Consider the following 23,403-nt stretch of genomic DNA (forward strand, 5'->3'; position numbering starts at 1 on the left):
AAACGCAGAACTTGCCCTTGCGACGCTTATAACTGACCTAAGAAGACCTAAAGGAACGGACTTTACAATATGAGATAAATATGCAAAAGTACTGGGGCTGAGGGTGGGGGACACAAGCAAGGAGCTGCAGAAGGATGGCAGCAAAGTGACCACTCAACCTTAAAAGTTGAGCCGGGTTTCAAAAGGCAAAGAGAGAACGGAAGGGGCTCAGGTAAGAGCAGGAGCCAGCTGGGTTCGGGGCTGTAAGGGCGGCGAGGGGCCGCCAGCCGACCCTGCAAACAAAGGTGGACCCCAAATTAGGTAAAGAGCCCAAATTACAAGAATCGAGGGAATGAGAAGAATGAAGAGATTTCAGAACTTAAGATAAAGACAGTTGAACTTAAGATAAAGACAGTTCAATGAGATCACAGAGATAGGACTGAGTCCCATAAAAGCTTCAAAGTGCGACCTTGCCTGGGGTGCTGAGTGGAACAAAGATGACAGTCCTCAGAGCTGAGAAGACTAAACCCCACAGCCCATCCCAACTTGGCGGAAACACAGAAAGCGGGGAAGAAGTTAGGAAGACGGTGAGGCGGGCAAAAAGACGCCAAAGTTAGGGAGAGCCTGGAGCTTTATTCTAAAAACGATTATGTGGCAGTTTTTTGCTTTCACATCTGCTGGTTAGTTAACAGATGAGCTCAGGTAATTCTATGCAAATTATTTTCAGACACTTAGCACTTCAAAGGCCTAGCTAGAAAGGAGAGGAATCAGATAAAAAGGGATGATCTGTTGTTGCATTAGCTCAGAAACTCATCACAACTAGTCCCATCTGCTGCTTCCACAAATTCATGGTCCTGGGAGGCGGCACCACCATGCCTGATAAAAACCTGCACTGGGAACACGGCTTTCGGCTTTCGTTTTCATTGATACGCAACACGGGTATCACTACAATGCATTTTTTAAGGTGCATTTTTTATGTCGTGGTGAAGAGGTATCATTTCAATAGTTAGCACTTCATGTTTTCCACTGGAACCCTCCGTGTCTAACACGCTGTAATACCTTCTATGTGTTTCTACCATTAGTATCAACACCTCTGGAAAAGTATGTCAGGACAAAACCAAAGCTGTTACACTAAACTAACAAGTCGCTCCATCAATGACAAAACACTTCAAAGCTGATTTGGAACCAACCTCTCCGTAAGAGGGCATGAAAGGATACGTTTCCACGTTTATAAACGTCACAAAGTTCCTCCAAATAAAGAAGTAAGTAAGTGAAAGTTTTAAGCTACAGAACGATCTGGTAAATATACACAATAGAGAGGAAAAGAAAAAAGGACAGTGATTCATTTAGGGGAAATTATCAAAATATAAGAATCATGACCTCCGAATTAGGATAAGAAATGAAAGTGTACAGACTGTTGTTTAAAAGTATAGGGATAAACAGGCAGATCCATGGAAAAAAATAACAAAATTTAAGGCACCATCAGAAGGATGTTTTACATAAAACACACTGCCTCCGACTGTCATAGCATTTACAACGTATTAAAATCACATCTTCACCTTCTTCACCCCACTTCACCCCCACTGGAAGTTCCTCAGTCTCAAGAACAATTTTTCTCCATTTGTAAAATCGCAGGCTGTGTGCCTGGCAAACAGATTTAAAAACAAACAAAAGGCAGGTCTATTAACATGCGCTGATCATGAGCCGCTGTGCCACAAGGTATGAAAGGAAGGGTGGCTGCCATGCTGAGTGCGGGAAGGGAGGGGGAGTCACCCCACCCCACCACCGACAAACCCGGGAGATGAGTCTCAGGGGCTGTCAGGGCCCTATGGTCCCGCCGCCTTACAAAACCTGGAGCCTCTGGGTCTTCCTTAGGGAAGCTGATATTGCCTGAGAGACCTCATCCAAACAACTGGGGTAGCATCACCTACCCCACAGCTGGGTGCGAACAGCAGACACCAGCAGGCTCACCCACCTCTCAGGCCCTGCGTGCAGAGACTTCAGGCCTTCAAAGGTGAGCTCCCCCGCTCCTTCCCGCCCTGAAGGCAGACAAACCAGCTCTTCTGACTATTTCCCACTATCACAGCCCAGTAAGTATTATGATACAGCTTGGAATACTCGTACATTATTAGCAAAAAGAAACATTAGAATGACTTGCTACTAAATGCATGGGGATTTGTGAAAAATCCAATTTTTAAATTTCTCACTCAAAAGATTTGTTTAGTTTCATAGGTGAAATGGCACGAGTTTTATCCAGGAAAAAAACAGCTTCTCTTATTCAAAACAGGTTATAGCTCAAGTCTACTTGTATACAGTGAAACCAAAACAACAGTTATGCTTTAATTCAAAGACAAACCAGGTTATGGCAGGGAACCATCCAAACCTTAATACAATGTAAAGCTTTACAGGATCACAAACATGTAAATAAAATAAAGGAAAATTATACAGTCCAGAGTCTTATTTATGAATCAACCAAACTCAGTTTTTGCCGCCCTGCATCAGTTCACCTTCTCTGGGAACTTTGCACCCACCCTTCTCTAAGGACTGTCACCTCCATGGGAGGCAGCCCGAGGCCCTGGCCCACAGCCCCTGTAGTGACCAGTGCTGGGATGAATACACGACCAGATGTGAAAGTCTCAGGAGGTTCCCTGCAAGGTCAAGAATGCTCACCCTTTCCACTTAGGTTTGAACCTGGAAACATGCTGCCTGAAGAATCGCTGGAAGCCAACTGCAACCACAAGAGGAGAGCCTGCAAAGAACAGTCAACAAGAGAAAAAGAAAAAACACCCAAAGCCAAGAAATGGACTCTAGTCCCATCACTGAGCCCTGACCAGGCGTGCTTTGCCAAACCAACTCCACAACTGTTCAGTTATGTGAGTCAAGGAATTCCCTCTCTTTTGCTTAAACCAGTTTAGATTAGATTTTCCGCCACATGAGACACAGAAGGGGTCTGAGGTATCGTTTTAATATTGAGATTATATACACAACAACGCCTGAGTGAACAGAAGACAGGTTCTCGAGCCGTATTTCCTCATGGTCAACAGCATCGGCTCCACTCCCACGTGGTGAGGAGCTCCGCCCCTGCCCTGGGTTTGGACGGCCCTGGTGACCCCAAGACACACCTCTCTACCTCCAGTGACTGGGCCACACAGCACTGGAATCAGCATTCTTCTCCATCAAGTCCAACTCTAGTCTACTTGTAAGGGGTCTTTTCCGAAATAAGGTAACATTCCTGCCCCTCCTTACTCAGTTGCCAATGATTGAGGAATTAAAAAAAAAAAAAGCCCTAGGCATTTTCAGTGCACTTTATGCCCTTCTTTAAAGGTTTTTCATTCCTAAAGGATTTGCCAAATCAAGGCACTCGCCATCTACTAGTCTTGCTGAGTTCTGCTTCTACTTGTCTGAAGAAAACTAAAAAATAAATTACATGTACTACTTATCCTTCTCAACTAAGTCAATAGCATCAACTTTGACTCTAAACTGAAGACCAGACTAAGGAAGGTAAAATCCAAATTTAACAACATTTAAGTAATAATGATTGCAATATTCTCGATGTCCTTCCCTAACTGAAATTGCCAATTTTGAAAAATCACCCATCTTCAATAGTGCTTTTATATTTAAAATGCTTTGAGGGCAGCTGTTAGTCACATTTACCAATTTCATTTACTTTTTTAAGTTAAGATCCACTGCTTTAATAAACTCAAAAGGAAATTAATGGTAAATAAGATTCTGCGGGTAAGGCTAAGGGTTAGGGTTAGGAAAACTTAGACCTGTAGATGTAACTCTTGGTAAGAGATAAAAATTAATAACCTAAGAGAACTAGGTCTTACGCCTGAGGGGCTTTATGGAAAACACCCCCATGAGAAGGAGACTAGGAGTGAGGAGCCCAAGGAGGCAAGCGCACAGGGCTGCTGCCTGCGTCCTCCATTCAAGATTCGCGAGGACAAGCGGACTCCACTGCATGTCACCACCCTGAACCTTACAGCGACCCACTCCAGGCTGGCCATGCTCTGGCTCAGCAGGAAGGGCGCTCTGGCGATTAACAACACCTGTCATGGACACGGGGCAGAGAACGTGGGCAGCAGCGCTCTCCACTCCAAACTAAGTCCCAACAATAAACCAACAAGATGGCATCTGGTCCTATTAAATCCTAAGTCCTATCCACAACTTAAACAAAGGCAAGAGCACAGCCTGCAAAGCCAGCCTCCCTGGGTTGGACTCCAGTTCTCCCAGGACCAGCTGTGTGTGAACCTGGTCAAGTTCCCAAACCTTTTGGTTCCTCCCTCTCCGCATGCTGTGGGGAACGTCCTCGTCACAGAGTTGTCCTGAGAAGTCCACTCATGTAAGGATGTAAGGCCGCAGGACAGCACCTGTCAGAGCAGGCACTACACCATGTAAGTCCTGGCTACCATCACCCAACAGCAGGTGAGGGCGATCAGGATACGATTTGCATATAAAAAAGTTAAGTTAGACAACAAATCAATGTGAAAAGTCATTTTCTTAAATGACAGACTGTATGCAAGTAAATAAAACCAAAACAGGATGTCAGGGGACCTCAGGAAGGAATACAGACCACACAATGAGTTGAGGTATATTAAAACCACATGAGATAAGCCCATGGAAACGGGTGGGGAGAAAAGGAGCCAACCTAGGAAACTTTGGAAATCTGTGTTCTGACTGGACAGAGGAAGGCTAAAGACGAAAAGAACTGGACAGAAACACTGTCCTCTAGTTAAGCTTTCTCACGGGTACCAGGGCCAAATAAGCAAGAGGTGGTGATGGACTAGAGTCAGAGACAGCCGCGTGAACTCTTCTATTTTCATACACACGCAGAGAGGCGTAGAGAGACTCGCGTGCATCCCTGGGTGAGCAGACACGTGTGGGCTTCCAGGCACCGCCCACAGAGCCCAGGAGCAGGACCCCCAGCAGGACCCCCAGCGCCCACATCTTTCCCTCCTGAATCCCACTACCCGCACAAGGAAGCCGGGCTCTGGATTAACGGCCAGCTCATGGGCTGGGACGGGGAAAATAGGAGAAAAGCCTGTAGCAGGAAGGGAACGCCGAGAGGATGAAAGGACAGGAACCAAAGCGAAGGCACTCCCAGGGGCCAAAGCTGGAGCAATTTGAGCAGCAAACTAAATCACAACGGTATTATAACCGAACTAATGAAATAAGTATCCATGAGTCTATGAGAGAAAGAAGTGATTAAATAAACAAGTAAATGGGGGCGGAGGGGCAAGTCTTTCTTACACGAATTCCAAAATCCATGTGCACACTTCCCGAGCCCACGCATGGAGCTCTAGTCCCTTCCCAGGTGAGTCGCTTTCAAAGCAGAATCCAGGGAGGGGAAGGGGACGTCCCAGCAGAGAAACCAGTGACACCCCTGCCACGGTTAGATCACCCGCCACCTGCACCCCGATGTGTGCTGAGACCAGCACCGCACCCCAGTCGTATTCTTTCCCCAAACCTCACAACCTCTCACTTCAGTCATCGCTAGAAAACATCACATCAACCCAAACTGAAGGACATTTCGACCAAACATCTGACCAATAAATAAGGTCATGAAAACAAGGAAAGACGGAGAAACTGTCACAGATTGGAAGAGACTAAGGAGACACCTAAATGCGACCTGCTGTCCTGGACTGGATCCTGGAGCAGAAAAAGGACTAAACAGAAAAACTGGTAAAATCCAAATAGTCTCCAGTTTAGTTATAACAGTAACATAATAATACTGGTTTCTTAACTCTGACAAATGTACCATGGTTACAGAAATCTAAAATTATTCCAAAATAAAGTTTCTTTTTTAAAGAAGAGAATTAAGTTATACAACAACCTAATGTAAAGACATTCATTTTTAAAATAGGCATCGACTTTTTAAAATGATAAACAGAACAGAAATATTGATATATTAAAAATTAAAATGCTATGTAAAATGTTAAATAGGAAAAACAAAAAATATACACAGACGGAATTTGAGGGGGAAATTCCCACATCTAATTCTACTATTTAAAAACTCAGACATGACTTGAACAATTTAAAAAGGGGGGAAAAGATCTCCATATGAACTTATAAGATGGTGTTCACTTAAAAAGATAATACACTTACAGGCTATATTAATAGAAATACAGACTCTGAACCAAGGAAAGTAATTGTGCCACTGATTATACATATACTGATCAAAGAAATCAAACAATTCTATACAATTCAGGTCCAGTTTAGTTGTGTTTAGGATGGACAGAGAAACATGTCTTTGCCCCAGCTGGAAGACAGCATTAAACACATAACACAAGAGAAGAGCATCTGAGTTTGGGGTTTTAAAAGAGAAGTGTTAATATGCATTCACTCATTCATTCAATATTCACTGAACATTTAACACATGGCTAGGTACTCTTACAGAAACGGAAGGCTCAGCAATAAATAAAACAGACAAAAATCTGTGACCTCATAGAACTTAAAGTCTACTTAGATGGAAACGATTAAAAACAAAGAAAAATGTTTAGTATGTAACGTGGCGTTGAGGGCTATGAAAAAAAAAAAAAAACAGGAAAGTAAGGTGAGGCACGTCTGGTAAGGCTGGCAAACAAAGGAACCGGTGCTGAAGCGCTCAGCACCCAGTGCGTGCTGCAAAGCCAGTGGGATGCAGAGGTCACCAACTTGCATTTTGTTCCCACCAACCAGCAAACCCAGTAGTAAAATATGTAATGATATTTTCTAGTAAAGACTCCAAAAATAATTGATTCAATATCTATCCAATGCAGGCTTCAGTAACTCCACAGTGCTCCAAGGATCAACACAGCTTTACAGAATTTTCAACTGGCATTCAAGGATTGCTAGGTGTCACAGCGCAGGGTAACCACTAGGTCTAATTATCCTGAACAAATAAGGACTAAAAGTTAACAGCATTTTATAAAACACATATATGCAAACAGCCATTCTCTGTGTTAGCACTATTAAGCCAAATTAAAGAAATAGATTGGCTATTCATGTTAACAAAATAGCATCATTAAATACATGTTGCTGATTTGATTGTCCGTGTTTAATCTGTAACTTTGCTTTGGTTTTACCATAAGAAGTTTATATCTGTACATTTTTAGAAAGCATATAAAGTCAAGTCAACCCTGGGGTTGCATTCAACATACAAGTTTGAAAACTATATTAGAAACAACTGGAGTACTGAAGTAATTCAGGAATAAAGTGATAAGAGTTCTGACTGGGTTGACAGTAGTGTGAATGGAGAAAAAAGATGGCAAGAGACATTCTCAAATTTAAAAACCAGATGCACTCATGAGGAGAAAGAAGAACTGACCAAAAGAGGATAAGAAGCCCGAAGTGAGCCACTGCGACCACTAAGAATTTGAACTTAGATCCAGATTGAGACATTAACTACTCACATGGCAGTTACCAGCACAGACAAAGAGAGAGGGTAGAATGTTCAAAGAAAACACCAGACACCATTCTTAAGCATTTTGGTCTCAGGACCCCTGTAGTTTATATGCGGCGTATCTACTGAAATTTTGCATATTAGAAATTTTAAACTGAGAAAGTTTTAAAACATTAATTCATTTAAAAATAACAGCAAGCCTGTTACATGTTAATAACACATTTTATTTTTTAAAAACTATTTTTCTTTTAAAATAATCAGTGAGGGACACTGTTTTACATTTTTGCCAATTTCTTTAATATCTGTCTTAATAGAAGACAGCTGGATTCTCATATCTGCTTCTGCATTCAATCTGTTCCAACATGTTGTTCTGGTTGAAGAATATAAAGAAAATCCTTTCCCAAACAGATACTGAACTAGAAAAGGGAAGAGTATCTGGATAGCCTTCTGAGGTAATGGTGAATCTCATGCTCTGATATTACTCCAAAACTGTTTTAAGAAAAGAGTGGCGAGTGCAGCTTGTAATTCAACCTCATAGGTGCTTTTCCTCAAGACAACCACTACCCTTCAGTAAGCAGTGGCAGTTTCTTAAAAGATGAGTTGCAATGTGGAACCTGAAATTGTATCAATAAACTTTTCGTACTCTGCTACATTAAAATTCATTGGCCTGTCTCCTTTGAATGCATCTTTAACCCATGCGTGACTTTATAATATCATTTCCTCAGTATGAAAAACACTGACTGGTCCACTGAGTTGTGCAGATTTTCCATAAGTTCATATATTTCAAAAAATCATACTTGTTAAATCCACTGATGTCATCAAAGATGTCTTTAAGTATTTATTGGGAAAGTTGTCAACCTCACAGTGACAGATGCAAGTTTTCCAAAAATTCTAAATTTTGCTTGAAAACTCAAACATCATCACCAGCAACAAATAACGCTCAGTTGTTTTCCTTGAAGCGACAGGTTCACTTCGTTGAAAAATGGCTGCCAAATACCCAAGTCAGAATAATCACAGTTTGTCAGTCAACCCCTCTGTCACGTGAAAATGGTCCCCCATGAAAAAAGCAGCTGGTGCGGCCTGGAACTCCATCCATAAGTGCAGCTCCCAAAGAAGGTCACACTCGGGCAGCAATCGAAGCCCTTTAGGCACATTCCCATCCTGTGGCACAGAACATTAAGATGTGTGCACAGGATCAAGAGTATATAAAATTAACAACCTTTTTCACTTCATCGAGGACATTCTCAAAACTGGCTTTTTTTTTTTTTTACTCTCAGTGCTAAGGTGCCAACAGTCCTTACCTACCACTGCTTTTCCACCACTGGTACAGATGTCAACACGGTAAAAAAAAGGCAAATAACATCGTAAAATTATTACAAAAATAATTTTTACCTCACGGACCCCCTGAGGCCCACAGAGCTCGCTTGGAGAACAACTGCCATCAGTATATCCAGACGCCGTATGAATCAGAAATCCCAATACCCCGCCTCTTCATTTGCCTAGCAGAGAGCCTGAACTGGCATATATTCAACTTATATTTTCTAAAAGACAAGTCTGTAAGAATGAAAGCCTAGAAATCACCATTCTTGCAACTAAAAAAACAAAGCAAACAAAAATCTATGTGAAGAATATTTAATGAGGGATACTTTGCTATAACTGTCAACTATAGAATCCAAAAGAAAGTCTGCCATACATGTGTGCCAAATTAAGGGACTAACATTAACAAAATTTCTTTTAAACAAATTGCTTGTTTTCATCCATCTGTCCTACCCTTCATGCTCATAAGAAGATAATCACCCCCAATCATGGTCACTCTTCTGACCCCCTTGCTTACCTAAAACAACCCCATCCTCCCAACCAACTCCCCATATATTCAAACTTCACCCTACACACATAAAAGAAACATAAATAACTTGTTCCTTTTCACTTCCTAGCATGCCTCTATTTTAATTCAAAAAGGAGAAAAAAGTGACAAAAATACACAAGCTCACTACTGTTGGACCCAAACAGTCCACCCAAATGACCTGCAAAAATTTAAGGAAAAGGAACTTCTGAAACTTCATTTTGAAGGATTTGGGAAAGCCAGGAATAGAGGTATTATCAACCAGTCAATATGAATCTATGAAACATTCTGAAAGTGCTAAATCCTGTGACAGACACAAGTTTGCAAGATACAACAGGCACCTTAGCGCCTAAACTTCAGTGGACACGACTACAGGTGAGAAAGCATTATAAACAGCAATTGTATTCAAGAAGTTTTTAGGAAACACATGTGCCCCTGACTAGTGATAAGGGAAAATAAGGGAGAAAAAAATCCATATCACATTTGTAGCCCTGGTTTAAGTAGTGCTAAAAAGGCACAGTCGTGTTAAAAGGCACAGGAAAATTACAGTAATGTGGCAATCTTAGGTGAATGATAGAAAACATTCACTGGATTGTTTCAGCAAAAATGAGTAGACTCTGCAGTAATGTATTTTCTACAAAAATAAGATCATTTTCCTTCCAGCAGAAGAGTAAACTAAACTCCTAAGTTCAATAGTTCAATACGGAGTCTACAGACCAGCATTCCTGTGTTTATTCGTAAGTTCTATCCATTCACAGACCCGTCCTAGAAAAGAAATGGCATATAAATTTACACCAAGTGGAAAACTGAACTATCATAAAGGTTATAAATAGTTTGCTTGGACAACAGATAAAACAGATTAACTAAATTGGCATCTAGAGGGTAAAGTTTTCTTTCAAAACTGTATGAAACCTATTTTATAAGCTAAATCCTCTCATTTTGTTGGGTATATACTCAGTTTACTGAGACACTGTCGGAGGGGAAATAGAACAAAGACTGATGTACCTGAAACTAAAACTATGATACACAACTCATTGTAATTCAAGGATGGGACATGGGATACATATTATTTCTTCAACACTCCTTTTGATATAGGCAAAAGAATGAAAAGGTAGGTTAAGTCTGATGACAGCCTTTCTTCCTTATAGGAAGTCTATTTTAAATCTTATACCTCAAATAAGCCAACCTAGTACAAATTTAACAACATATTGATATACTGGCAAAATTTTAAGAGAAACTCACTTTAGGTAAATACAAGGGATCTACCCATCATTCCAAACAACAAGTTACCTAAGTGAGCATAAATAGGTGACAGGAATCTGCTGTCCCCACAGCCTGCTCTGCACATCCTTGACACTATTTCACCACGCAGAGTGATTCCAGAGCTCAGCGTTTTCCATATAGCATTGGCCCCTAACTGCAAACAAACAACTCTGTGCTCAACAGAAGAACAGTGATCTGTTCGCATACTAGAGGAAAGATGGGCTGCTTTTGGACCTAAAGAGAAGGTATTTATGATATGGAATCTTCCTAGAAACTCTCCATGGGCAATTCTGCCAACATACTATTGTTGCCTGAGACACTGACCTTGTATCTTAACCCCCAAACAAAACACAATTCCCTCTATATTCTGAAGACAGAATCATAAAAAGGACTTGGTAGTTCAAACTACTAATCCCAAAGTACTTACAGAACCTCTCAGAATTTCCAGGCATCCTACAACCAAGTAACCCTTACCTGGTAGTTTCAGCACTGGAGTTTGGTGAGTTTGGTGTACACCACAAGGGGGTAAAAATATTTGCAAGTGCCATTTATTTAGCCCATGGACGACAGAACTCCTCAGAAACCCTTCAGAAACTCCTTAGGCTCATCTCCACTCTGAAAGTCATTCTCTTGCTAAAAACAGTAGTAGTTTTGGGCCAACATGGAAGTATAGGAGGTAGGGGCAGTGATGAGCTATAAGTCTTTTCATGATTTTCCTATACTTAAGGTTCATGACAAATATCCATATAAATACATTGCTGAGGTACTAGAAAATGTCCAACTCTTCAAGTACTATTTACAATCAATGATATTTTCAGTATTTGTTACCAAAGTATATTGTCTCTTTTATTACTATAACATCACTTACCACAAATACTTAAGCCCTGAGAAAAAATATTTTGAGTCTCCAAATAACTATGGAAATGCTATAAAGAATCCACCAACTACAGGGAAACCAGTTGTACAATCCCTGCAGTCACCTCTCTGCAATTACCACACTAACACTAAGGTTTTTAGGCAGGAAAAAAATACTTCAATCCCAGCACTTCCTATGGTAAAAGAAAAGGAGGGGGCTAAAATGAGTGCCTTAACATTTAGGAATTTTAGACTCTGGGCACAGAAAAGACATGACTTTTTGTTTGGTAATCTAGATTTAAAAGTTGTAATAGAATGTCTCTTTCTCAAGGGTAAGGAAGAGAGTATCTCACCCTTTATTTGAACAGCCGTAATGGGTGAAGACTGAGGCACCCAATAAATAGTTTGGGGAAATTTCTATTCTAGGAAACTCTATGGTACAGCGAGCCATTTAGTTATATGCTGTTAGGGGATAACAAGTGACACCAGACTAATAGTAAAGAAAAACTATTTTATTTCTTTAACTACAAGAGTAAATTCTATAGGAAAAAGTGGGAAATAGTAGGTATGAACTTGCCAGTGCAGATCTGTGCAAAGTGTAATGTTATGATAGTTTTCATTTACATTACACACAATATTCTCTGAATAGTGCATTTCTGACACTTCCCGGTCACCAAACGTGGAGTGTTTCCCCTCACCAAGCAGTTCTCTGCGACACTAGCTGGGTATCCTACACTTCAACTCAAATCTGACACTATCTACCTGGAGATAGGTTTTCATTAATTAATTTGCTAGAGCTGCTCACGGAACTCAGGAAAACAGATTACCAGCTTATTAGAAAAGAATATAACTTAGGAAGAGCCAAACCGACGAGGTGCACAGGGCCAGGCACGTGGGAAGGGGCACGGGGCTTCCACGCTCTCTGGGCCTACCACTCTTCCTGAATCTCCATGTGTCCACCAACCCAGAAGCTACCCGAACTCTGTCCCTTTGAGTTTTTATGGAGGCTTCATTAAACAGGCAAGGTTGGTTGATTAGATAATTGGCCACCGGTGACTGAACTCCATTTCTAGCCCCTCTCCCCTCCCCAGAGGTTGGAGGGGGGTGGTGGTGTCTGAAAGTTCCAACCCTGTAATCTCAAGGTTGGTTTCCTAGCAAACTAGCCCCCATCCTTAGGTGTTTTCCAGAAGTCACCTCTTAGCATAAACTCAGGTGTGGCTGAAAGGAGTTGGTTACAAATAGCAAAAAACACCCTTATCACTCTTAACCCTTAGAAAATTCCAAGGGTTTTACTTAGGAGCTCCGTGCCAGAAACAGGACAAAGAGCAAATATATATAAACTTATTATAAATCACAATATCCCAATTTGATTGTTTAGAAAGCGAGTTTAGTCAGATATATCATAGTCCTAAAAGACTTTTAGGTGCTATTATGCCTATCATGCAGAGGCAAAAAAGAGGAAAGAAGAGGCTTATAATCAGCATTAGATGTTTTATGAATTGATGAACTGGTAAAGGAATTTGGGAGAAATGCATAGAACGCAATTAAATGCCAGCCAGGGAGCACGGCAATTACCTGCGATAGTAATGTGAACTCAAGTCCACTATTTCTCAAACTCTCCAGAGAAACAGATCTAAGTGGCTAACAGAAGCCAAGCACCTAGCAAGCATCTCAGTATTCGAGCTAAGCAGGACCCTAGAAGCAGCAAAAGCCTATTCTCAAAGGGATCTTGGTCCTCCTGGTTGCATGAATTTAAGCAAGTTACTTACCTTCACCAAGTCCCTATTTCTTTATCTGTGAAACAGAGACACAGATATCCTCTTTGAAGGCACAAGGTAGATCCTCAATAACCACAAGTTGCTCAGTTTGCTCACCTCGGTCATTTAGCAGTGGAGATCCACGAAAGCTACTTGCCAAGGAAACACAACTAGTTTAACGGCAGAGCCTAGCCTAGAGTCTGTGTTCTTTGCACAATATCCAGCTGCCTCTAAAATATCTTCTCCACAGCTAACTTGAGCTCTGTATTTCAGGCAGACAAATATTCTCTGAAGAGGCAAAATTACTTACGGGGCACGGAGAACAATTCATCCTCTCCTTCCTTTAAGCCTGTTCAAGCAACATTTCTGCCATTTAAAAGTCCTTACTGATTACTCTAGAAGGGCATTTCCCAACCTTTTCTGACCAATAAATCCTCTGCATGGTAATTTATCTCATGGTACCCATTAGAGATTTAAAAAATAATTTTGCAAATTTTGCTTACACTATTAAATAATCTGAATACAGAAACATTTTAGATCAGAATTTTATGAATAAGGATACTCACACCGTAGCTTTTGTCTACCTAATAATATTATACTGTCTACCTATAACATCATACTGTTAAAAGATTATGAAGTTCAAAAAATAAAAGGATTGTGAAGTTCATCTTATAGAATCTTTTATAATATTCAAAGAACAGATAATTATTTTCTCATTTAGCAAATACTATACGGTTTTTTAAAGTAATTAAAATGCACGACTTCAACAAATTTCAAAAGTAAAATGTTTGGTTTACAGGCTGCATGTATATTAGGCAAAGGGCAAGTTCACAATAAATAGTAGTTAGTTCCATTATTTGTAAGCACACAGTAGGTATTCATGTACCTATCAATAGCATACAGTGAAATTTCACTATAGGCAATGGCATCAAAGACAAATAAAAGTTGCTTTAATAATGATTGGAATTTTCCCTGTTTAAAGAAAATCAACTAGCTTTCTTAAATTTTTGTGTTTTGCTTATAAAGCACTTCTCAGATGGTCTTCAGTAACAAAAACCAAAGCACTAAAACGGATAAAACAGTCATGACGTTTTGTCTTTTTGACACTTTTTAAACCTACTAGAAACATCTTGACATGCTATGTACGACAGCATGCATTTAGCTCGCATAAACGCAACAGAGGGATAGAGATCATCCTGAGATAAATTTGCAGAATCATTATTTTATGTTCTCACTTTTTTCCATGATCAGAGTTTCTCAAGCTTTCTAACTTTAGTCAAGAGTATACTAGGGATATAGGGCCTCCCTGGTGGCGCAGTGGTTGGGAGTCTGCCTGCCGATGCAGGGGACGCGGGTTCGTGCCCCGGTCCGGGGGGATCCCACATGCCGCGGAGCGGCTGGGCCCGTGAGCCATGGCCGCTGAGCCTGCGCGTTTGGAGCCTGTGCTCCGCAACGGGAGAGGCCACAACGGTGAGAGGCCCGCATACCGCAAAAAAAAAAAAAAAAAAAGAGTATACTAGGGATATAAATTAAAATTGTATAATAGTACCTGACAGCAGGTAGCAAAGCTCACTGGGTGATACACAGAACAGCCGAAAAACTCACCTGAGACAGACTCTTGAAGGCTCTGCTTTAAAGGGTCGGGGTGCTATTTAAATCACTATTTACTGAGTTGCTGCTGAAGAAGAGAGCCTCAAGTTTTCAGGACTCTGGCCCTAAATCAATTTCACAAAATTTTATTTCTATCTACTATGTACAGAACCCTTTTTTTTTTTAAGGAAGGTACTTTTTCTTTTTAAAAAATTTATTTATTTATTTATATTTATTTATTTTTGCTGCGTCGGGTGTATGTTGCTGCACACGGGCTTTCTCTAGTCGCGCTGAGCAAGAGCTACTCTTCGTTGCAGTGCGCGGGCTTCTCATGCGGTGGCTTCTCTTGTTGCGGAGCACGGGCTCTAGGTGCGCAGGCTTCAGTAGTTGTGGAACGCAGGCTCAGTAGTTGTGGCTCACGGACTTAGTTACTCCGCGGCATGTGGGATCTTCCCAGACCACGGATCGAACCTGTGTCCCCTGCGTTGGCAGGCAGACTCTTAACCACTGGGCCACCAGGGAAGTCCCAGAACCCTTTTCTAACCTCTACCATGCAGACGTGTAAATTAGAGCTTAAAGTCAAGGGGAGAGGGAAAGAGAAAAACACAAGAGAACTGCTGTGCATTTCCCTCGAAGCAGGAGAGAAGCTGTCTAGTTTGGTTGGGAGAGGGGGATGGGGCATTCTGAGCCAAACAGGCTAAACAGCATCTTCAGATGCTAAAATGGTATGGAAGACACTGCGCAAAGAGGACAGAGCACAGACTCTCCATGTGAGGCTTCCTGGAGACAAGTAAGAAGACCAGTTGAGCTCAACAGAGGAAAAGTAGAAGAAAACTATCAGAGGTGAGACTAGTTGAAAGAGGTAGGGCTGTTCCGTAGCCAGCCTGCAACACTAGCTTCAGGAGTTTTGCGTGGAATTGATGACAGCCATGGAAGACTTGAGCTGGGCAAGGACGGGACCACCTGCAGAGGCATACGACACCCAGCAGAAACCCAAATGCTTGCTTTTTTTTTTTCTCCTTTATTTAACAGGGAAAAGGAGGTATCGTGTATTACTTGAATAATGAAGAAAAACTAAAAATTATTATGGGAGTAAATTAGCTGTTGAGCAAAAGAACTGATACTCTTCAGAAATAAAACAGTCCACAAATCAAGTATATACTCTGAAAAGCCATCTGATCATATAGGAAAAAATTTACTTAACTATCAAAATAGGTAAACGAAGCCTGGCAATCTTATCAACACTTCTACATTACCAGAGTCTAAGATCAAAGTCACTTTTACTATCCCCATTTATCCTCTGAAGAAAAAAAATGTAAGAAAAATGTTAACTCACTAATAAATGAAAAGGTCCAAATTACCCAAAATGATAATTTAAAGAATTACTAAATATTATCACTTTCAAAACTAGTTAGCTTAATTTTAAAATTCCTCATGCCACACACCTAATACCATCATTATAAATAATATCCTTTAAATGTTCATGTTTCTGCAAACACAAGACATTTTGTTATACCAAGAACTAAATGATTTGTGGATTAAGAATGAATTTGTTTTCACACAATTTAACTGGATTTAAACAATTACGCTTCTAGTACTATTACCTAACTTGATCTATATATTGTCAAAAACACAAAATCAAAGTAGAAAATTAAGGAGAAAACATTTGCAACACATACATCTGACAGAGAATGTGCACCCAGAATACACAGAGACCTCTTACAACTCAATGAGGCAAACACCCCAATTTTTTAAATGGACAAAAGGCTTGACCGAAAAATGCATACAAATGGCCAATAAGCACGTGAAAAGATGTCCAACATCACTGATCACTTGGGAAATGCAAATTAAAACCACGATAAGATACTCAGCACTCAGAGGCCAGCGGCTTAAATGACAGCAACACGGGACATGGGTGAAGACTCAGCAAAAATGTGGAGAAACCACAGCTCCCACATGGAAACAACTCAACCCTAACTCCACGCAAAACGGGACAATCGCTTGGTGAAATGGTCTGGCAGTTTCTCATAAAATTAAATCAATATTTACCACATGACCCCACAGTCCAACTACAAGGTATCTACCCAAGAGAAAGTAGAAGATATGTCCACAAAAGGCTTGCCCAAATGGTCACAGAGGCTTTACTAATAAGAGCCAAAACGGGACACAGACCCATCAACAGGTAAATGAAGAAAACATAGGATAGTCACACAATGGAATATTACTGAGAAATAAAGAGAAACTACTGAAACAAGCAACAACATACATAAATCCCAAAAACACGCTGGATCAAAGAAGCCAGTCACAAAAATGTATATTCTGTGTAATTCCATTCATGTGAAATTCTTAAACAGGAGAAATCTGACTGGCAGTTGGGAGCATAAAAGAACTCTGAAATGATAGCAAGGTTATATCGTGATTGAGGTGACAGTTACACAGATGGTTACATTTGTCAAAACTCTTCAAACTGTACCCTTCAAATACGTGCATTTTCATGTATATAAACTACACTTCAATAAAGTTGATTTTGCACACTAAAAAATGGATACCTCTCTAGAAAGTGATTTGGCAACATCTATTAAAACTTGAAATGTGCATAATCTTGAACCAGCAATTCTCCCTATAGAAAGCCATCACACAAATGTTCAAAGCTACATAAGGATGTTCCCTCCTTGCGGGGAGAGCACAACGTCCACACAGACGGCTGGTTCACTGCACGACGGCACAGAAGCCGGCATACTGCGTATCCCATATAACAAAACAGCCTGAGAGCTTAGAGCAGAGGGCAGAAAACTTCTGCAAACAGCCGCATGGTTAAGTGCTTTGAGGCTTGGCAGGCCACACCCAGTTGCCTTGCATATTCTTTTGGGGTATGTGTTGTTGTTTTACAACTCTTTTAAGAAATGCTAAAATCATGGGTACCTCGAGGGCCTTACGAAAACAAAGAACAAACACACACACACACACCCCAGGCTGAGAAATCAGGGCTTTGAAGCCCAAATTCAAATCCGTACTCTACCACTAACTAGTTACCTAAGCTCTCCATCTCTTGTTATTAGTGTCTGTGTAAAATAAATGAAAGCACTTAAAACAGTGTTGACCACATAGCAAGCTTTAAAGAAATAGCAAGCTTTTAAAAATGAAACAGATCTCTGCATTGACCTAAAAAAATGTTTCATAACAAAATAACTTGATACTGTTTTTGTAAAATACATGTATTAATATATATTCATACGGATACATTGGAAAGTTTGGGAAGAATATACAGCAAACTGTTAAGGGTAGGGAATGGGGTTACAGGGATCAAGAAAGTTTTCACTATATAAACGTCTACGTTGTTTTCAGTATTTTAAATTGAACACATATAACCTGTTTTTAATCAATACATAATTCAAAGTAAACAGAAATGAAAAGCGTACATGGCGCCGTTTTCTTCACATACAGGTTCTAAGCACGTACTTAAGCTTGGGAAGTGTTTAGTTCCATGAATGAGAAAGTACATCAACTCTTATAAACAATATTAGTGCAATAACTAAGAATCACTTATCAAACAATTTGTGCCAGCTGTAGTTCTAAGGGCTTCACATGTATTAACTAATTTAATCCTCTCAACAACCTTATGGAATGAGTAGTTATCATTAGGACCACCAATTTACAGATAGGGAACTTAGACATCAAGGGCAACGTGACGTGACACAAACTGGCAGTTCGGGAACTGGAACCCAAGCAACGTGACTCCAAAGACCACACTCTCAAAATCTGTACTGCCCCCAGAGCGCACACTAGTACAACTCCGGCTGAAAAGAAATCCACAAAGACATCTTTTAGTTTGTCTAGGGCATCAGATCCCATAAACCTACAATTATCTACTTCTAAATATAACTCTCTGATTGATTCAAATAAACTCACTCTTCTTGGAACCAATCTGTCTTCAATCATCCAGGAGACCAGCAGATAACACGAAGTAGATAAAATGGAGCCAAACAGAATCTAAGTTTGGATCCTGACTGCAAATTCCTAGTTGGATAATCCTGGGCAAATTCTTAACCCTCTACATCAAAGTTTCCTTATCTGTAAAGGTCTGCAGAGTGTGTTGTTGTCATTGTTAAAGTTTTTTATGGTAAAACATACACAAAATTTACCATTTTAACTATTTTTAAGCACACAATTCAGTGGCATTAGACATGCAAAACGTTGTGCAGCCATTACCACCTTCCACGTCCAGAACTTTTTCACCTTCCAAACAGCAACTCTGTCCCAATTAAACACTAACTTCCCATTCCCCTCTCCCCTCTGCCCCTGGTAACCTCTTATTCTACCTTCTGTCTCTGAATTTGCCTGTTCTAGGTACCTCCTATAAATGGAATCATACAATTGTTTCCTTCTGTGTCTGGCTTATTTTCCTTAGCATAACATTGTCAAGTTTCACCCATGTTATAATATGTGTCAGTACATCATTCCTTCAATAGCTGAACATTCCATTGTATGTATACACCATATTTTGTTTATCCAAACATCTGTTGATGAATGCAAGGTGGTTTTTACAAGAATTAAAAACAAAGCCTCTGATGTGAATGTTACCACAATAAAAACAAACAAACCAAACAAACGAATGAATGAATAAAGAATCTGGCAAATAGTAGGCTCTTTAGTATTAATGTCTTTTTTTTCACTTCATTTTTGTCATATTTTTGCACCACGTAGTGGTGCAGTGGCAAGATATAAAACAGTGCAACCATCTTAAAAATTTATCAGCTATGCCTTTTGAGATATTATTGGATTTACAAATCTACATTTATCATATGATTTTAAAAGAATGATGAAGAACATCCCAATAAATAATCTGTAATTACACTGGCACTACTTCCTTCAGTTTTAGCTTCAAAACCTACCTCAAATTATTCCAATAAAGAACTCATTAATGGTAACTAGACACCTTTCGATTAAAAGATGTACTCGCCCCTTATATTTTTGTACAATTATCAATTTCAACACAAATTAAGCAGATACTATATGCTACGTAGCCAGATGACCCATCAAGCTTCTCTCTAGCTGCCTGAAATACCAAATATGAAAACCAATAGTTGCACCTAAAGGATATCCAATTTTCAATACCTCAGGGTGTTAATAACTAGGAGAGACCTTGGAACTTGTACATCTTGACAATTATTTTTCTTTATAACCACTGCCTCTCAAAGAGGGAGAAAAACACCTTCCAAAGTTCCTCACAACATAAATATGAATATATCCTGTTTCCTTTGCAAGTTCCTTTGTCAAATTATTTCCCTACATTTGTTGGATTTCCTTCATTCGTTCAACTATTAACACCTACTCTCTAGCAACCACCAGGTATACAACGAAAAGTAAGACAGAGCTTCTGACTCAAGGCACTTAAGAGTGTAGTGAAGGAGTCGGAGGCACCAGCAAGTGATTACAATACAATTGGATACATGCTACAATAAAGGTGTGAACAAAGCCTTTGCAGACACAGGGAAGGCCTCTAGCAAGTGAAGCTTTCTCTGAACTTAATGAGCTGTTCCTCTCCTGCTCTTCCTCCAAACTGAAGATTTCACCTGCCCATCTAGAATTCTTCATCATTCACAGAAAATGTTTTCTTCATTTGTACGGACATAAAGACTTCAAGGCAAATCCATAAATCATTTCTAATTGACCCCAAAAGACATTAGATCCGCTGAGAAGCAGATTTTTCCTTGCTGTTAGTCCTTTAAAAGCAGATCAACTTTCTTAATCACTTTTTAAGGCCAAGACAGAACCTAATTCACACTCTTTGAGCATGCCAGCTCAAAGGATGGAGGATATCCTGGAAAACCTCAGGGTGAGCTGGGGAAATGTGCCTAAAAATTTAAGCAGCCAACACAAAGATAATCACATACGTATGCATGCAAGGCAAAGCTGGTATAAAAGTATTAGAGCTTTTTTCTTTTTTTACCTAATTACACTAAATCAACAAGTGTGTTTTTTTAATCACTGCTACTTAAACTAAACATTCTCAATTCAAATAGAAAAAATTTAAAACCAATTCCCAAAAAAAACTTTAAAAAAAATCTTGTGGCAAGTACAAAGATAGTAATTATCAAATACAGTGTACACAAGAAGGGAAAAACTGGAATTTTATATCCTAAAAGATCCAAATTTCTGCCAAAATCTGCGTAACTAGTTCATCTCATAACAATGGGCAAGACTTTTTAATATATAATTACCAGCAACTAATATAAATGTAAACAATACTTAGGAACAGCACCTGGAATGTCTGTTCAGTGGTGTCCAACACTGCAAAATATGTAATAAAGACTTTTACAATGCAGTTCTTTGTCTCCATTTTTATGAAACCATAAGATAGGTTGTACATTAGATCATCAGATAGAATAATGCAAATCAGAAGAGTGTCTATGTGTTTCTAAATTCCTTTTCTTTGAATATGTTCACTTTCCACAAAAATCAGAATTTAAGATGCCATTTTCCTATGTGCTTCCAGGACTTTAAACACTACATTCTCTAACACACCTCCAAAAAGAGAGAATGGGATTCTTTATATCTAGGACTAGCATCCTATCTATTCCTATCTTTAGGGAATATGAAAACGAAATTAAAATATATCTTAAATACTTTCATTTTCTTGCAAATAAAATGATCAATAAACTAATTAGGATTACACACTTGTTCTACATTTTATTCCCAAACATAAAATAATTGCTAATGGTCATGAATGAAGAGTAATGGAAAACAAACTCCAAGACCCCCCCTAGCTCCCTGGTGGTCTAACGGTTAGGATCCCACCCAATCTCAAAACCCCCTAGAAGTATAGATTACAGTCAACTGTGTCAGCATTAGTGTTTTTTAAAGATTTTTTAAAATATTGTTTTAAATGTTGTTTTATGTGACACTGAAACGCCATAAAACTAAGCTGATAATGACCTTTCAAACCCAGCAAGTAAACCCTGTAGTAAAATATTTTTAAATACCAAAGACACATCTTTATTTCCAAATGAATTTAAATTTTACAGATCCTGTGTGACAAACAAAGGAAGTTTAACTTAACTGTGGACAGCACACATTCGATTTCTTAGGCAACAAACATTTCTGCAGCCAGCCTTTTCTGACTCAACAAAGCTATTGTTCACGGAAAACAAGACCAATTAATGAGAAATTGCTAACCATACCACCTAAACACACGTTTGTCATAAACATTTTCTTGTGATCAACTCTTTCTACCATCTCATCCTCATTCATCCCCTAGGGATTTGGGGAATAATCGCTTACTAAATGACAGCTGATTTCGTTAGCACCTGTCGCCAGTCTCAGCTGTATCACACAAGTTGGCCGAAACAGCCTGTAATTTTTTTTTTTTTAAAGATTATGATTCTTTAGAAAGTGGGGACTCACCAGGCGTGAGTTCACCAAGTTTTCCAAAATATCGTGCTTCTCATTCTTCCCATTTTTCAAAAAGTGACCCTGTGGCACCGACTTTTGGGTGGGCGGGGGGGAGGGGTGCCACAATGACGCGGGAACTCGACGGAAAGCCCTCCGAAACGAACAAAACCGGGAAGGGGGAGAACAGCGAGACCCTTCCCTCAAACTTAACAGAAAGCCCGCCGAGAAGGCGAAGGCTGCCGCGACCGCCTGGTCCGAGCGGGTGGAGACGAGGAGCTCCGGGGCTGCTTTCCGGGGAAATGTCAGACGCGCGGCCGCTCGGAGTCCGGTCTCCGCGCGCCGTCCCGGCCCCCACGGCCCCGGCCGAGCCTGCGCCCTCACGGGGAGGGGGCGTGGAGCCGAGCCCGCCCGCTGCACCGCGGCCGCCGCTCCCCACGCCACTCTCCCGCCCGCTGTCAGGCCCCGGTGTCACTGCCCCTTCCTCGCGCCGAGCTCCCTCGAGACACAGTCCGTCCTTTGTCTGAGTGCGCACTCGGCGCCGAGGTCCCACCAACTTGTGTGCGTCCCGTCCCACCCGGGCGCTCCCGCCGCGGCGCTCCACACAAAGGAGACCGGGGCTCGGGCGGCCGGCCCGCCCCGGGCACCGGAGCGCCCCCAGCCCAGCCCCGGCGCCTCCGGAGGGGCGGGCACGCGAGAGAACCCCTTCGCTTGCCCCCCGCGGCGCCCGCCCGGGCTCCCGCCTCGGGTCGCTGGGTCCGGCACTGCCCGCCCGTGGCGGTCTCACAGGCCGGCCCGGACCCACGGCCCCTTCAGAAGGTTCTCCTCTCACCCCGCCAGCCAAAGCGGCACCCCGAGAGAGCCCGCTCGGGGCGATACCCGGACAGGCAGAGCGGCGGCGGGGATGTCCCACCACCGCCGCCGCCGCCCCTCGCCGGGCTCCAGAGCCCCGCCAGCCGGCCGGCCCGACAGCGGCGCGTTACCTGCGCCCCGCGCCCCAGCCCGCGCCGCTCCCGCGCGCCGCTCCCGCGCGCCGCCGCCGCCGCCGCTGCCGCCGCCGCCGCCGGGGCTCCACCGCCTTCTGCGTCCCAGTGGGTGTCGGACGCTCCCGGACCGAGCGCCAAACCCGGCAGCCCAATCGCCATCGCTTTTATTTGGCCCCCCCTGTCCAACCAAGCGCCGCCCCGATTGGCGGGACGCGAGGCGGGCTCCCATCCAATCACAGGGCCCGCCGGGCTCTGAGGCGCAGAGCCAGCCCCACGCCGAGGCACCCGCGGGACTCGGCCGGGCCGGGCTGGCGGCGCGTGCGCGCGGGCGGGCGGGCGCCGAGGGACGCCGCCGCCGGT

General features: G+C 41.7%; 1 protein-coding gene across 8 annotated transcripts in view; it reads right to left on the minus strand.

The window, feature by feature from the left end:
- EZH2 (enhancer of zeste 2 polycomb repressive complex 2 subunit) overlaps window positions 1-23,095 on the minus strand; it is a 62,061-nt gene extending 38,966 nt beyond the window's left edge. For all 8 annotated transcript variants that reach the window (XM_069541030.1, XM_069541032.1, XM_060021058.1 and 5 more), the window contains exon 1: window positions 23,041-23,095. The gene's annotated coding sequence lies outside the window, so the exon portion shown is untranslated. The remainder of the gene's footprint in view (window positions 1-23,040) is intronic.
- Between the last annotated feature and the right edge of the window lie 308 nt (window positions 23,096-23,403).

The sequence above is a fragment of the Delphinus delphis genome, chromosome 9, assembly GCF_949987515.2.
Source record: "Delphinus delphis chromosome 9, mDelDel1.2, whole genome shotgun sequence".
Taxonomy (NCBI): Eukaryota; Metazoa; Chordata; class Mammalia; order Artiodactyla; family Delphinidae; genus Delphinus; species Delphinus delphis.